General features: G+C 31.8%; 1 long non-coding RNA gene and 1 other non-coding gene across 2 annotated transcripts in view; one reads left to right on the top strand and one right to left on the bottom strand.

Moving 5' to 3' along the window:
• Positions 1–13,604, top strand: part of LOC107516241 — a 600,835-nt gene that overhangs the window by 572,323 nt on the left and 14,908 nt on the right. The gene's annotated exons all lie outside the window — the stretch shown is intronic.
• Positions 5,035–5,153, bottom strand: LOC118612791. The gene has a single exon (XR_004955068.1). It is a non-coding gene; the product is annotated as a 5S ribosomal RNA (ribosomal RNA).

Below are 13,604 nucleotides of genomic sequence, written 5' to 3'. Positions count from 1 at the left end.
TACAGCATGGTTAAAAAAATTGAAAAATCAATTAAAATCAATTATGCATTCTGATATAAATAAAACCAATCAAATATTTTGTCATTTTACATACTAATGCATTTGAGATTTTCAGGTAGTTACTTAAGGCTCGAATAGGAAGAAGGCAATCTAAAAGAGAAAAACAATTGAACAAAAATTTATTTTTTTCTCCCTAACTCACAGTGTCATTGTCTAGGACCAGAAAGTAGGCTAAATATAAGTTATCGATGAAGGACATTGTATTTTCATTCTTTCATTCTTTAATTTTATTTATTCAATAAAATGCATTAAAGATGTTTTAGGTGTCAGTAACTGTATTCTGGGCTACTGATATAAGGATGGGGAACCTTTGTCATTGTTCTGAAAAGAACAGGATAAACATAATAGCCAGGATGAGGAAACTTACCCTTGTCACATAGAAGAGTCAAAGCCAGGATTCCAAACCGTGTAGTTTAATAGTTCCAACTATTTAACTCATTGAAACCAGGCACAATCTCAGTTGAAATCTGAAAGCCTCCATTGTAGAAGAGGTAATAAAATCCATATAGATATCCAAAAATTCAATCTAGGCTAGGAGTCACCTAAAAAGTTCTCGAAATAGTCTTATTTAATTCTCACTATGACCTTAGGAGATAAGTAGTAGGATAACTATCTTATAAATTGGAAAAATAAAGCCCAGAGTGATTAAGTAGCTTTCTCTCATGTGCAGTTGCTCAGTGGCAATCCAGTCTATGAAAACAAGCAGCCCATCTGCAGAGTAATCCTTGTAAATTATTAGTAACAAATAACTTGTCACTAGTAGCCAGTCATATGCCTCATTTCTTCTCGCTGACTCTATAACGCTAAATGCATTCCTTAATCCATTTCCAATGACGTGTTTGAATTTACCCCCAAACCTACTGTCAGACAGCTAACCCCACAACAGGATCATCCTTCCTCATCCTTGAGTACTACACGAGAGAAAAAGGACTTGAACTTGCAGAAGAACAAAATGGCAAATGAGAATTCTCTTTTCCTCTGAACTCAGTTCACAGTCTCCTACCCCCTTCCTGTGTAACAACCTCTTTTAAGCCCTATAATTAGATTTTTCCATTCTCAGTCCTTTGGAAACTATGACCCTTTTTCGCAAAGGAAAAATATGCCTACTTTCTTATCCTGGTGTATCGCAGCAATACAGATGGGAGTCAGAATCAAAACATGGTTGTCCCCCATGGAGACACAGTTGTTTCAGGTGACAGTAGAGATGTGAATGGGACTGTAAGCCCGACGGTGGGACAGAAGTCCGGTGCCCTTTAAATGTTTTTATGACAGTGGTAACAACAACTTTATTTAATGATTCCCTTCAATGATTATTGAAGCGCCAAGGCCACCTACTCAACTGATCATTAATTATCTCTACAGTTAATAAAAGCTCCTTTTTTTCTGAACTAATTTTCATTGTCAATTGCAAATGTTGAAAATAAATATCATCGCCTGTTATTTAAACAAATCAGACTGTTGGACTTTTGGGGGAAGTGATTAACAAGCAGATGGTAGATAATCATTTTTCTTCTTGTGATTCTGGCTGGATTAACTTTGCAAACTCTGACCTTACCTCCTCTATTTCCATAGGCCTCCCTGGACACAAGCCAGGGAGAAGCAGTTTTCTTTCAAATTTATGAACCAAGAACAATTCACTACATACATTTAGTCCCTCTTCAGGCTTCCAGATTCATCAGAATCAGAAAGTCCCCAAGGTATCCGCACCTATTGTAGGACAGTCCCTCTTAGAGGACTTCTGCGTGAGTCTCCCCAACAGGCCCCATTACAGAGCTAAGAAAATCTGTCTTGATTCCAGGATGCCAATTTAAAGAAGTCTTTTTCAGTTGATCACAATGAATACCTGCAGAGAATAAAACTCTACATTTCCTTATGTCCCCTGAGATCTTGGAAGAGTTCAGAGCCTCTGGTGCATCATCTAAAATTTAAACTCTGTATCACATTTCTGTTGTACTAAAGTTTCAGATAAATTAGATGATTTAATATTAGAACACTTATTTGCAATCACGATATCATAGCTCTTAACTAGCTCTATAGCTTTGGGGACATCAATGACTATCCCTGACATCAGTCTACTTATCTGTACAATGATTGCTACTAAAGTTACAGTTTAGATCATGTCTTATTACTAAATTTAATTTAAATCTAACATTATTATTCGTATCTTAACAAATCATCAAGTATTTTAAAGATTCATCCCGTCCGTTATTGCCAGAATTCTAAGTGTCCTAAGAGTCACCCGTTCTAGCTTTTTCTAATTCCAATCTGTTATTCATAGTGAGGCAAGAAATATTTCTGTCAGGCAATTCTGATCATGTCATTTTCCCTCAAAATAGCCTTTAGGTTTATAGGTATAAGTTTTAATCTCCAAATGTACTCAATCTCTAAATTCTTTATTAAACAATGCCTGATTGATTACATGCACACATACTGAACTGCTCAATAATTACACCGTATCTTCATTCCTGGTCAGGGTCTTTGAGAAGGATTCTGATTATATTCAGAATGTTTTTGCTCTTCATTCTTTGTTTGCTAACTTTCACACTTCCTTCAGGATTCAGCTGAATGATTATTCCCTGTTGCGAGCAACAAATTTCTCTAAAACCTTTCATCCATGTTAGAGCTCAGTTACTTTGTTATTGGTTCATATAGTACTTTATTTTTCACTTTGATCGCTACCATAAGTTTTATTTTTATTTTTTTCCTTCCAGTTATATTGAGATAAAATTGATACAACACTGTGTAAGTTTAATGTGTATAGCATGATCACTTGACATACACATTTTGTGAAATGGTTACCGCAATAAGTTTAATTAACACCCATCATCGCATATAGTTATAAAAAGTAGTTTTCCCTTGTGATGAAAATTTTTAGGATATAAACTCTCGGCAACTTTCAAATGGACCACACAGCAGTGTTAACTATAGTTGGCGCATTTACACAAGTTCCCGAGGACTCACCAGGACTTATTATTCTTATAATTGGAAATCTGTACCTTTTGACTCGCTTCACCCAATTTCCCCGCCGGCTACCCCACCACCAACCTTTGGCAGCCATAAATCTGATCTTTTTTTTTTTTTCATGTGCATATATTTTTTTAAGATTCCACATATGAGATCACGTGGTACTTATCTTTCTCTGTCTGACTTAATTTATCATAATGGCCTCAGGTCCTTCTATGTTGTTGCAAGTGACAAGATGTCCTTCTTTTTTATGGCCAAATAATATTCCATTGCATATATGTACCACATTTTCTTTATTCATGCATCTGTTGATGAACACTTAGCTTAGCCGATGTAAGTAATGCTGCAATGAATATGGAGTACAGTTAACTCTAAGACTTGAAACCATAAAATAGAAGAAAACAGGAAAAAAACTTCTTAATATGGGTCTTGGCAATAATTTTTTGAATATGATATTTAATGCACAAGCAACAAAATGAAAAAAATCAACAAGCAGGACTACATCAAACTAAAATTAGCTTTACACAGTAAAAGAAACAACACAATAAAAAGACAATTTATGTAATGGGAGAAAATATATACAAATCATATATCTGTTAAGGAGCAATATCCTAGTTACATAGAGAACTCATACAATTCAATATCAAAAATAATAATTCATAAAAATGGACAAAAAACCTGAATAGACATATTTAAAAGAAAATATTCAAATGTGCTCACATAGTACTTTAAACTTAACACAGTCAAAATATTAACCTTTTTTAGTTTTTTAGTTACTACCTAAACACAAAATGTAAGTTTTGTAAAGCCAGATATTGAATCTTATTTGACTTTATTAATCTCTTTGCATTGACATTACTGTCTAACTCATAAGAATGCATACATAAATGATTCTTGAATAAATTCTCAATGGCTCTGTCAATATACTAAGTATTTCTTAAGTTATATAATTTACAAATAATCCCAGTTATTATCATGAACATCATTTTTGGGGCAGCCATGGAAGTAACTTGCATATAGAATCTAATCTAATCACCTCAGGAAATTTGTAAATATGTTCTATCATTATGCTAATTTTACAAATTTAAAAATACACACACACACACACACACACACACACACACACACGCATAAGGAGATCATTTAAGTTGCCTGGGTGACATAGTTAGTAATGAGTAGATTCCAAATTCTGAAGTCAAGAAACAACTACCTGTTTGGTTGGTTTACTAAAACTAATAAAACAACAAACAAATATTATTATTTTTGAGACGGCCCAAATTGCATTTGCAAAATGTGTTTCTAAGAAGTTCTACAGTAAAACTTACACAATTAACTACTGAGACAAAAAAAATTTAAAAATCATGAGTGGAAAATTAGCTTTGTCAAGGGCTCAATGCTCATGGTAATGTCATCTCCCTGACCAAAATAGCTTCAGGATAAGTAGCACAATGTTGCTGGTACAACTAACTGATCCAAATGTAGTTTACTCTTTGATTCTCAGCAGTAAATCCTATAATTCATCCAATATAAGAGTAAAGCAGACTCCCATGAAATCAAAGCATTCGAAAAGACTCTTGCCTTTTAGTAAAGAGATAGATCTGGTTATAGCCAAACTCACATTCCTTTCTTAAAATAATTTACGTTATTCTAAAAACAACTAAGTTATTTTTAAATGTAAACTCATAAGTGATCAGCTGCTGCCATTACAGTAAAATTTATTTCTTCAGCCAGCAGAGAGCATATTGAAGGGAAAAGTTGGAATATTAATTCATCTATAACATTGAATTCCATACACTATGACTGACATAGTAATCTTGTTTTTAAGGTTAGAAAAAATTAAGGAAATTCTTATTTTTGAGAAAATATAGTAATTTGTATTCATGTGATCACTATGTAGGGTTTTTTGTTTGTTTGTTTGTTTGTTTGTTTGTTTTAGGCGAGACAAGCCTTGGTTGATCCCACAGATTGCAAGGACCTCATCAGTTTACAATCCCTTACTTTTTATTTTCTACACTACAGCACCTGGTCTTCCCAGGTGGTCTCCCATCCAAGTACTAACCAGGCCCTACCCTGCTTAGCTTCCGAGATCAGATGGGATTGAGCTTGTTCAGGGTGGCATGGCCGTAGACTTATATGTAGGTTTTTAAAAAAATATATCTTGAATAATGTTTCTACCTTAAAGAAGTGGTTTTTGCTTGTTTTTGTTTCTTTGTTTGTTTGTTTGCTGGCAATGGTTTCTGAATGGTTCAAACATAAGCAAGCACAAGGGATTTCCGTGATTTAGATGCAAGACTGAAAGTGGGCATTGTGTGTTGAATTTTTCCATGTAACTACTTTTGAATCAAAAGAGGCTCTCTAGAAGTTTGATGGGGTGCTATGCTACTATCATTTTTTAGCCACTATGGTTTAATTGAAAGAATGAAGATCTTGAGGTCGAATGCATAGGACTTTGACACTTTCCACTACTTACTGTTGGTGTGAATTTAGTCAAATGACTTCTGTGCTCATAACCTCACCTCATCCTTGGGAAAAGAATAAAATACTTAACATTGTAACTGGTATTTTTTTTTTTTTAATATAATGCATGAATAGGCCAAGTATATGAAGGAGGTTTTCAAATATTGGCCTCTTACCAGTAGCGTAGGATTTTTAAATTCACTGGATTCAATTCTTTCAATTCGTGTATATGATTTGGTAGGAGATAGAAGATACTGATTTAAGAATTGCTTTTTCTGTCTCACATTGCGGTGAAATCATTAGCTCAGGATTTATATTTTTCAATTCTGTTTCCTCATCTATGGAATGGTGTTTATAACTTTTATATGATTACTGTGATAATATATGTTGATGTGAATTGCACAGGTAAATAAATAGTAAATACACATAAATTTTATTTCATTGGCATTTAAATAATTTTTTAGTTTAACTGAAACAATGGCAAAGTGATAAAAACAATTCATGCAAAAAGTATTGTCATGCATGCTGAATAACACCTCCACTTAAAATCATTTAATTGACACCTGAACCCAATGAGTTGGTTTTACTTGGCAAAAATTATGGTTGAATTTCTTTCTAGGCTAGAACCTCATTTTATCTTTACCCTTCATTATTGGTATACTTTTCACATTATTATAAAGGTCAGCAGAACCCACAGAGTAAAAAGGAAATTAATGGATTTCGAATCAGGGAAAAAAAAGGAAACTGAACTTTACTCAGAATTCTGCGGTGGCCCTATTCACTACAGTGTTTCAGGGAAGAACTTGCCAGTGGAATTTGCAGAAGAACTTATGTAAATAGGGTAAAGTGCTTTTATGAAGTGGGTTTTAAACATTAGCTCTCTCTTCTCTCTAGTTTAGTATATTGAGATAATAATTGTTACTTCTCCCACTATTTGTCACTCACATATAACTCTCTAGTATCATATGCATATTCTACATAAATAATATTTATCTTTATGTCTATTTATTCATTCATAAATAAACAGACACACAGAGACACATATTCGGCATATATAAAATATATTACATATATATGGGAAGATATTTTTGTTTCTATTATTTGTTTCTCTTAGGGGAAAATGACACTTCTGAGCCTTGTGACATGTCGTAGTGTCCAATGGAAGTAAAGTATGTCTCTAACCATAACTGTTATTTTGACAAGAATATCACCACTTACTTATGAAATGTAGATTAATTCCAATGTCTTTTCTCATTGCCCAATTTGACTTTCTTTTAGTATTCTTAGCTGAATTGTGTACCACCCTGCTTCTCTTTCCCATAGTCTTTCTATTTTCATATCAATATTATTGTTTAAAGTACAGTGTATTATCAGTGTTGATTTCTTCTACTCACCCTTTGGTTTTAAGTCAGAGTCACATTTCTGCAAGAGAAACACTCATGGAAAAATGTAATTTAAAATGCACATATGCCCATTGTTTCTTTTTAAAAATGTGACATGCTAAAGAAGTACCAAAATGGAAATGTAGGCTATGACTAAATACAAATATAACATTTATTTTCTATAAAACAGCTGCAGAATTGTCAATACTTTATTGCTATGAACCTCAAAGCTTTTATAGTATAAATTTAATGAGAATCTTATGTTTAAATCTAAAACGTGTATTTAGGAAAACAATTTTTTTTCAATGTAACTGTAATGTCATCAAATAAGTTAAAATGAAATATCTGGAACTATTGTTCAATAACTAGACTTTAGTTAGTTTTCACATTTTTTCTTAGCATTAAGAAAACTCAAATCTATTTATATCAATATACATAGGTTGAATGTAGATTCCATATAAAATTTTTAAATATAATTTAATACGAGTTAGGTATTACTTGGCACTTTAATCTTATTTTAAGTAAATCAACACATGTAAATTTACTTCTACTGTGTGCAGTTCATTATTTTTAGAAACATAAGTTACATTGAATAGTCTAAGGGAATAAAAGCTTAATTTGTTTACTGCTACTACTTATTTTTGAAAAGTGTAAGTGTGATTTCAGTGGACATAATTAAAATATAAATTTACTCCCATGGCTCTTTTAAAAAATCATTTCTATCCTTACACTAATTCAAAGTTTATGTTGCAATACCAATTTCTTCATCATTAGCACTTAATTGCTACATATACTCCTAATGGTGGTCAGTGAGATGGATGAAAACGTCTTCTCTAAATGTGTCTTTGGTTCACTGTCTGAGCTTTACTATCTCTAGGAGCACACATACACAGATGCTTCTGATCTTTATGTAACAGGTGAGAGGAGACAATACATAATTTTTCTCCTTAAAATGTTTAAAAATTCTTCAGTAGTTACTACCTTTGACAAAATATTAGCAGAAATTACTGAATTACATTGTATAGTCAAGATTTTAACAAAAATAATCTTATAGACACTAGATAATTTTTTAAAATGTATCAGAAAAAAAAAACAATAATTTGCAGGGAATTGTGATTGTGGGTTCAAAAAAAAATTAATCCACTTTATGTTACCCCCAATTCCCTCTAAATTCTCAAATTTGCTTTACAATAATGTTGTTTTGCTACCAACCAACCCTTACAATCTTAGGGTCACATTTTTTTTTTTTTTTTTTATACCAAACCACAATTCTAAGATGGACTGGGCAGTCTTACGTTGCTATGTTATTCTTTGGATAATCATTAAAGCTTCTAATTTGCTTACGCTGCTTCAGCTAAATTATATAATTTGGGGAATAAGTTGGCAGGATGGTCTCCTCATTAACTGTTGCTAAGTGATGTGATTAGTGCGCCTCAACTAGGTCTTTATGTCAGCATTCATTATCCTGTTTCTTCATGAATGATTCCATTTTATTTATACCCACACACTGGCATCACTCTTATTTTGCAATGGGTAAACTCACAATCAGAGCCACAAATATTTAGGTATATTGAAGATAAAATACCTTTTAGGATTTTGGAGTGAATATTAATTAGAGGAATCACTTATAATTCATTAAAGGAAAAAAAATACCCAATTTCACATATAGTATATTTTATTTTACTTATTTTATATTTCAATTATTTATTTTATCAGCATTATATTTCCTTTACATTGCCAAAATATTATTTTTATGTTTCCTAAATTTGAGATATAAAATAAATAATATTGATGAGCTAGATTTTATAAGTAAGACAAATGATTTTAAATTCATCTACATATTTATATTTTAGACGTTTTTCTTTTCAAATGAAATATTTATACCTCTTTTCTTCAGTAGATCTCTTAAAAAACAAAATACTGTTTCATTAGAGAAACTTTAATCTTTGTTTTAGTAGCATCCTTAAGAGCACAGGTATATATCTGACTTTTTAGACAAATACGTAAATTCATAATCATCTCTAATAAAAATGAATACAAAACAAGAATGAGATGTTAATATTATTTTTTTCAATTTCCAAGTAGTCTAAACCATACATGTATGTACATGCACACTTTCATTTTGTTTTAATATTGATTTTTCTCTCTCCACTACAACTCACCTACAATTATGCACAAGAGTTTAATTATAATGTAAACACAGTAAATTGGTTGCTCATTTAAATCTGTGGTCATACTGCATATGCTAATTTTGAAAATACCATAAAAATACAGAAATATAAATTTTTTTATAAATCAAGGTGCCATTGACTTTAAAGATAATTTGGTTGAACTCTCCTAGTGGATAAAAGTTAGACAAAACATGAAAATTATCTGCTGAAGAAATTCTATTGCTAAAAGCTATTTTAAAAAAAAAATGCCCTGTTTGGGGGTGGGGGTGGGAGTGGGTTTAGAATCATAAAACAATTACCTAAAAAGCGAAGAAAAGTTAGAGAGGCGAGGCTTGCATTTACAACTACTTTGTTGCTGTTCACTGTTCGGGAGAGATTTCTGAATAGCTGGATTGCTAAGCACACTTTTGCTGGGCCAGGAGCCACGTTAGAGACCAGAAGCAAAATAAGCTGTCTTGGGACTGAAACAACATAATCTTAGGGTATATAATTTTATATGCCATTTATCATACTAAATCCATAACTTATAAAACTTAATGGTCATAAATGAAAACAAAATAATTACAAAACAAAAAGCAACAGACAATAGAGACAAGTACCCAGGATATTCTGGTGCTGAATTATCATGTATAGATTGTGAAATAACTGAGCTTACTATACGTGAGACAAAGTACAAGATCATAATGTTTATAAAAATCTATAAACTATAAAAATAAACACTGGTACTTTATAATTAAAATGCAGTTAATAAATTAAGATCTCAAAGGATGGAGTAAGAGCAGGTTAAACGAGTTAAGAGAGAATCAGTGATTTGAAATGTCAAAGAAAATGTACCAAATGAACCATAAAGAAATGAAAACAAATTGAAAAAGAAAGTAAGAAAAAATAGAGATAGAATTAGAAGACCTGAAATCCCTAAGGTAGATGAGAGAAGAAGCAATTTTTGAATAAATAGGTAGTGACTGATAAATATCCAAAGTAGGAAACAGACAATTAGCAACACATTCAGGAAGTCCTTATAATCCCTAAACAAAAAGAAAATAGAAATTCATACCTAGATGCCCATTGTAAAACTGTGAAAATTCAAAGTTAAAGATTAGATTACTAAAACAACCAGATAAAAATAAAAATTACCTTTAAAACAACAAGAGTTAATGTGAAATATCACTCCTTAAGCAAACAATGAAAGAAATTAATGCCAATTTACAACTTTCTGTTCAATAAAAATTTTCTTCAAAAATGAAAGGGGAAAGATATTCAGACATTCAAGTTATTGAATGTATCGCTTACAAAAGTAAATTAAAGAAAAACACTCAAAGATGTTCTTCAGACAAAAGGGGGGAAAAAAAATCCCAAATGGCATTTTAGAGATAGAAGGAAATTAACAGCTGTGGAAACTAAACATATGGGTAAATTTAAAAGAATTTTGACCATGTTAAAATACCATATTTTCAGTTTAAAATAAACATGGAATTTCAGTTCATTAGAACAGAATCACATAATCAAGAGGAGGGTAAATAGCAATAAATCTAGGTTATATTAGATTTTAATAACGTAGAAGTGGATGTTTTTATCTCTTGTTAACAATTTAAATAATAGAAGTGTATGATTACCAAGACAGAAAAAGAATTTTAAAATGAGATAAAAATTATTAAAATGAGAGTAGAAAAATAAAGGATAAAAAACAAAAGTTGGGAAAAATGGAAACAAGATCTTAAGACATTATTTGAAACAGAATATCAATTTATATTAAATGTAAATGGGTTATAGGTTACATTAGAATATAAAGATTATTATACTGGCTTAACACTACTTAAAAAACTTGATTGTTTTAGGTTTAAGAGGAAAAGGTAAGTCATAAGTGAACAGAACTAGCCAGCTAATTCAGTTCAGGGAAAGAAAGAAAGGCAGTCTATGCTTTTATCTGCGGTGAAATTCTTACTCCTTTCTTCTAGTGGTGGCCTTAGTATTATATTTCCTTTTCCAAAATGCATGGACTTTATGAGAATACAGTTTTTTTATGAGAATGTAACTCACTGTTATAAATTAGCAGGATGGGATTTCCAAAATGTTAGATGCCTTCTGAGATAGTCCAGCTTAAAGAAGAGTTTATGGCATGTATGCAAAGTTATATCGGAGCACACTGAGAATGCCTTCAAAAGGAATATAATGAAAAAGGAATGCATGGTTGCAGCTCAAACTAAGATGCAATAAAGGTTTTTAAGAATGTGGATTTATGCCCAGCCATCAATGAGCTTACCAGCGAAAGTCACAAGGACAGAAACATCGTATTCTTGGTTCACATATGCCAACAGAGGGGTTTCTCACGTGTTTGATACTGTCATTGCCCACTCCTGGTTACAGAGGGAATAGCAGCAGAGATTTATTTATTTCACAAGATCTAATGAAACTTCAAAATGAGTCTGTAAAGCCAGCTAGTTGGAAATGGAGAGGATAAAATAGGTATCATAGGAAAAGTTTACACTATAAAGACACTGTGGTGTAGAAATAATACTTCTGTTACCCAATCACAAATTTGTCAGATATTCAAAGCTATCAAATGACTTACGAATTCACATCACTTTCAGTTACCATGAATAGTGTGCCTATTTCACAGTTATAATTAATTTCTATGCTCAACTGTGTCAGTTTTTAATCAAACATATTCTCACATATACCTTTTTGCTTTTATTTGTGTACCACATATATTAGGTTGATAGATTTTGAAGAGTCTCTCAACCATAAAAACAACTTCGATAGCATAAGGCATTGTCATGACGAACAGCGTTAGTGCTTGTTAATTAACAAATATATATGGATTATTTTATTAATTTGTTTACTGTTATTGAAACTAATAAGCAATGGTGTGACTGAGGTTAGCTGGTGGAGTGTTCCAGAGGGGGGTGGATAAATATCATGTGAAGTAGCCTAGAAAAATTCAGAGTATAGATATTTTACAGTTGGGATAGTTGAACAGTTTGAGAGCAAAGGATAAAAAGCAGGATGTAAAGCGCATGAGAAAAATAAAACAAAAGATTGTGCAATGACATAAACATATAACTTTGATCTGTCTCGTGATGTTTTCTAATGGTCTGTACTTTAAAAGTAGACCATATTGAATATACTCTATGCTTAGATATCATTTTATGAAGAGAACATTTATTGTCTAACTTTTAAAATAATTTTGTAATTTTGGAATTGTACTTTTGAACTTAGTTATAGTTGAAGTAGATGTGTGTATACACACACACACACACGTATGTTTTTGATTGGATTATTATTTTTATAAATCATTGCTTTTCCAGGGCTAGTGTTACCTGAAGAATGCAAAAAACTAAATAATTATGTGCCTGATAGAGTGCACAACAAAAGATTAGAATAAGATACTTTAATTGAAAGTAAAGACTTAGAATTATTTGAAAACCATTGTAACCAGACGTTAAAGAAAACTTAGACTGCTCTGATCTCAACAGACTGCCAGGAGCTATTTTCCTTACACTAGCTAAAGACAGACCAATTAAGAAAATGCAAAACACTTTGATGTTAGATAAGGAAAATGACATTTCAGATCTATGATAAACACCTTTGGAGATAATGGTATTCCGATTTGAGGTTTCTGGAAAGGGAACCATTTGTTCCATGGGCACAGTAACGAAAACACTCCACTACCACCAAATTAATCTCCGCAGAGAAGGTCTTGTCCCTGCTGATCCATTCTGTCCTTCACATCTTACCGATTTATCTGTGGGAAGAAGAATAGTATGAAGATAAGCCCTTATCTCAAGATATATCATGGAAGTGTAGGAGAGAGTCTGAATGAGGAATGAAAACTCTATGGAACAAAATCACCAATCTTGCATATGTTCGGATTAGTGGAGATGGCAGACGATCACCTCTGGAGGAAGAGAGTTGCCAGTGGCCGTCAAGGAAGTGGTTTTAAGAAGAAAAAAAAAACAGTTCAGACTATCTGGGTGATGGGGAGAAAAAAGTAATTACTTGTAAACTATTAATTATGTGGGACTTTCTAGTCCCATTTTGTGGAACTTAAAAAGATGACAATTTGCATCCATTTATATTGATTTTCTTTTTACCAATTAATTAATGAGTCTCAACATGGTAAGACACTGCATTATTAATGACATAAATATACTTCGGTAGAAGATATACATGAATACATAATCTGTTCCTATTTTTCCAATTGTTTACCATAAATATATTTAAATAAATAATGTTAATAAAAATCAATGTCTTGATTTTAAAACATTTTATGCATATGTACATATAATACTTTCCTATAGACTGTAAAGATAATAATAAGTTTGGTTATTTATTTTACATAAAAGAATGGAGGAAGCAACACTTTTCATTATTTATTTTAGTCTAAAAATGTCCCCCAAAATTTAATTAGCACTTTCTTAAGATCTAAGGAAGTCAGTGACTAAATGTGTAAAACCTCTTAGGTATCTTTATGCTGAACATATATGTCCTTTATCGTCAGTTAATTTATTTGATATTTCCTTTATCTGGTATTCATTAATCTGCAAGATATTTTTCTCTTGGCCAAGAGAAT

Source organism: Rousettus aegyptiacus, unplaced genomic scaffold, assembly GCF_014176215.1.
Source record: "Rousettus aegyptiacus isolate mRouAeg1 unplaced genomic scaffold, mRouAeg1.p scaffold_m13_p_16, whole genome shotgun sequence".
NCBI classification, from domain to species: Eukaryota; Metazoa; Chordata; class Mammalia; order Chiroptera; family Pteropodidae; genus Rousettus; species Rousettus aegyptiacus.
Note: the sequence above shows the minus strand (reverse complement) of the source record. Positions and strands in the feature narration are given on the sequence as shown.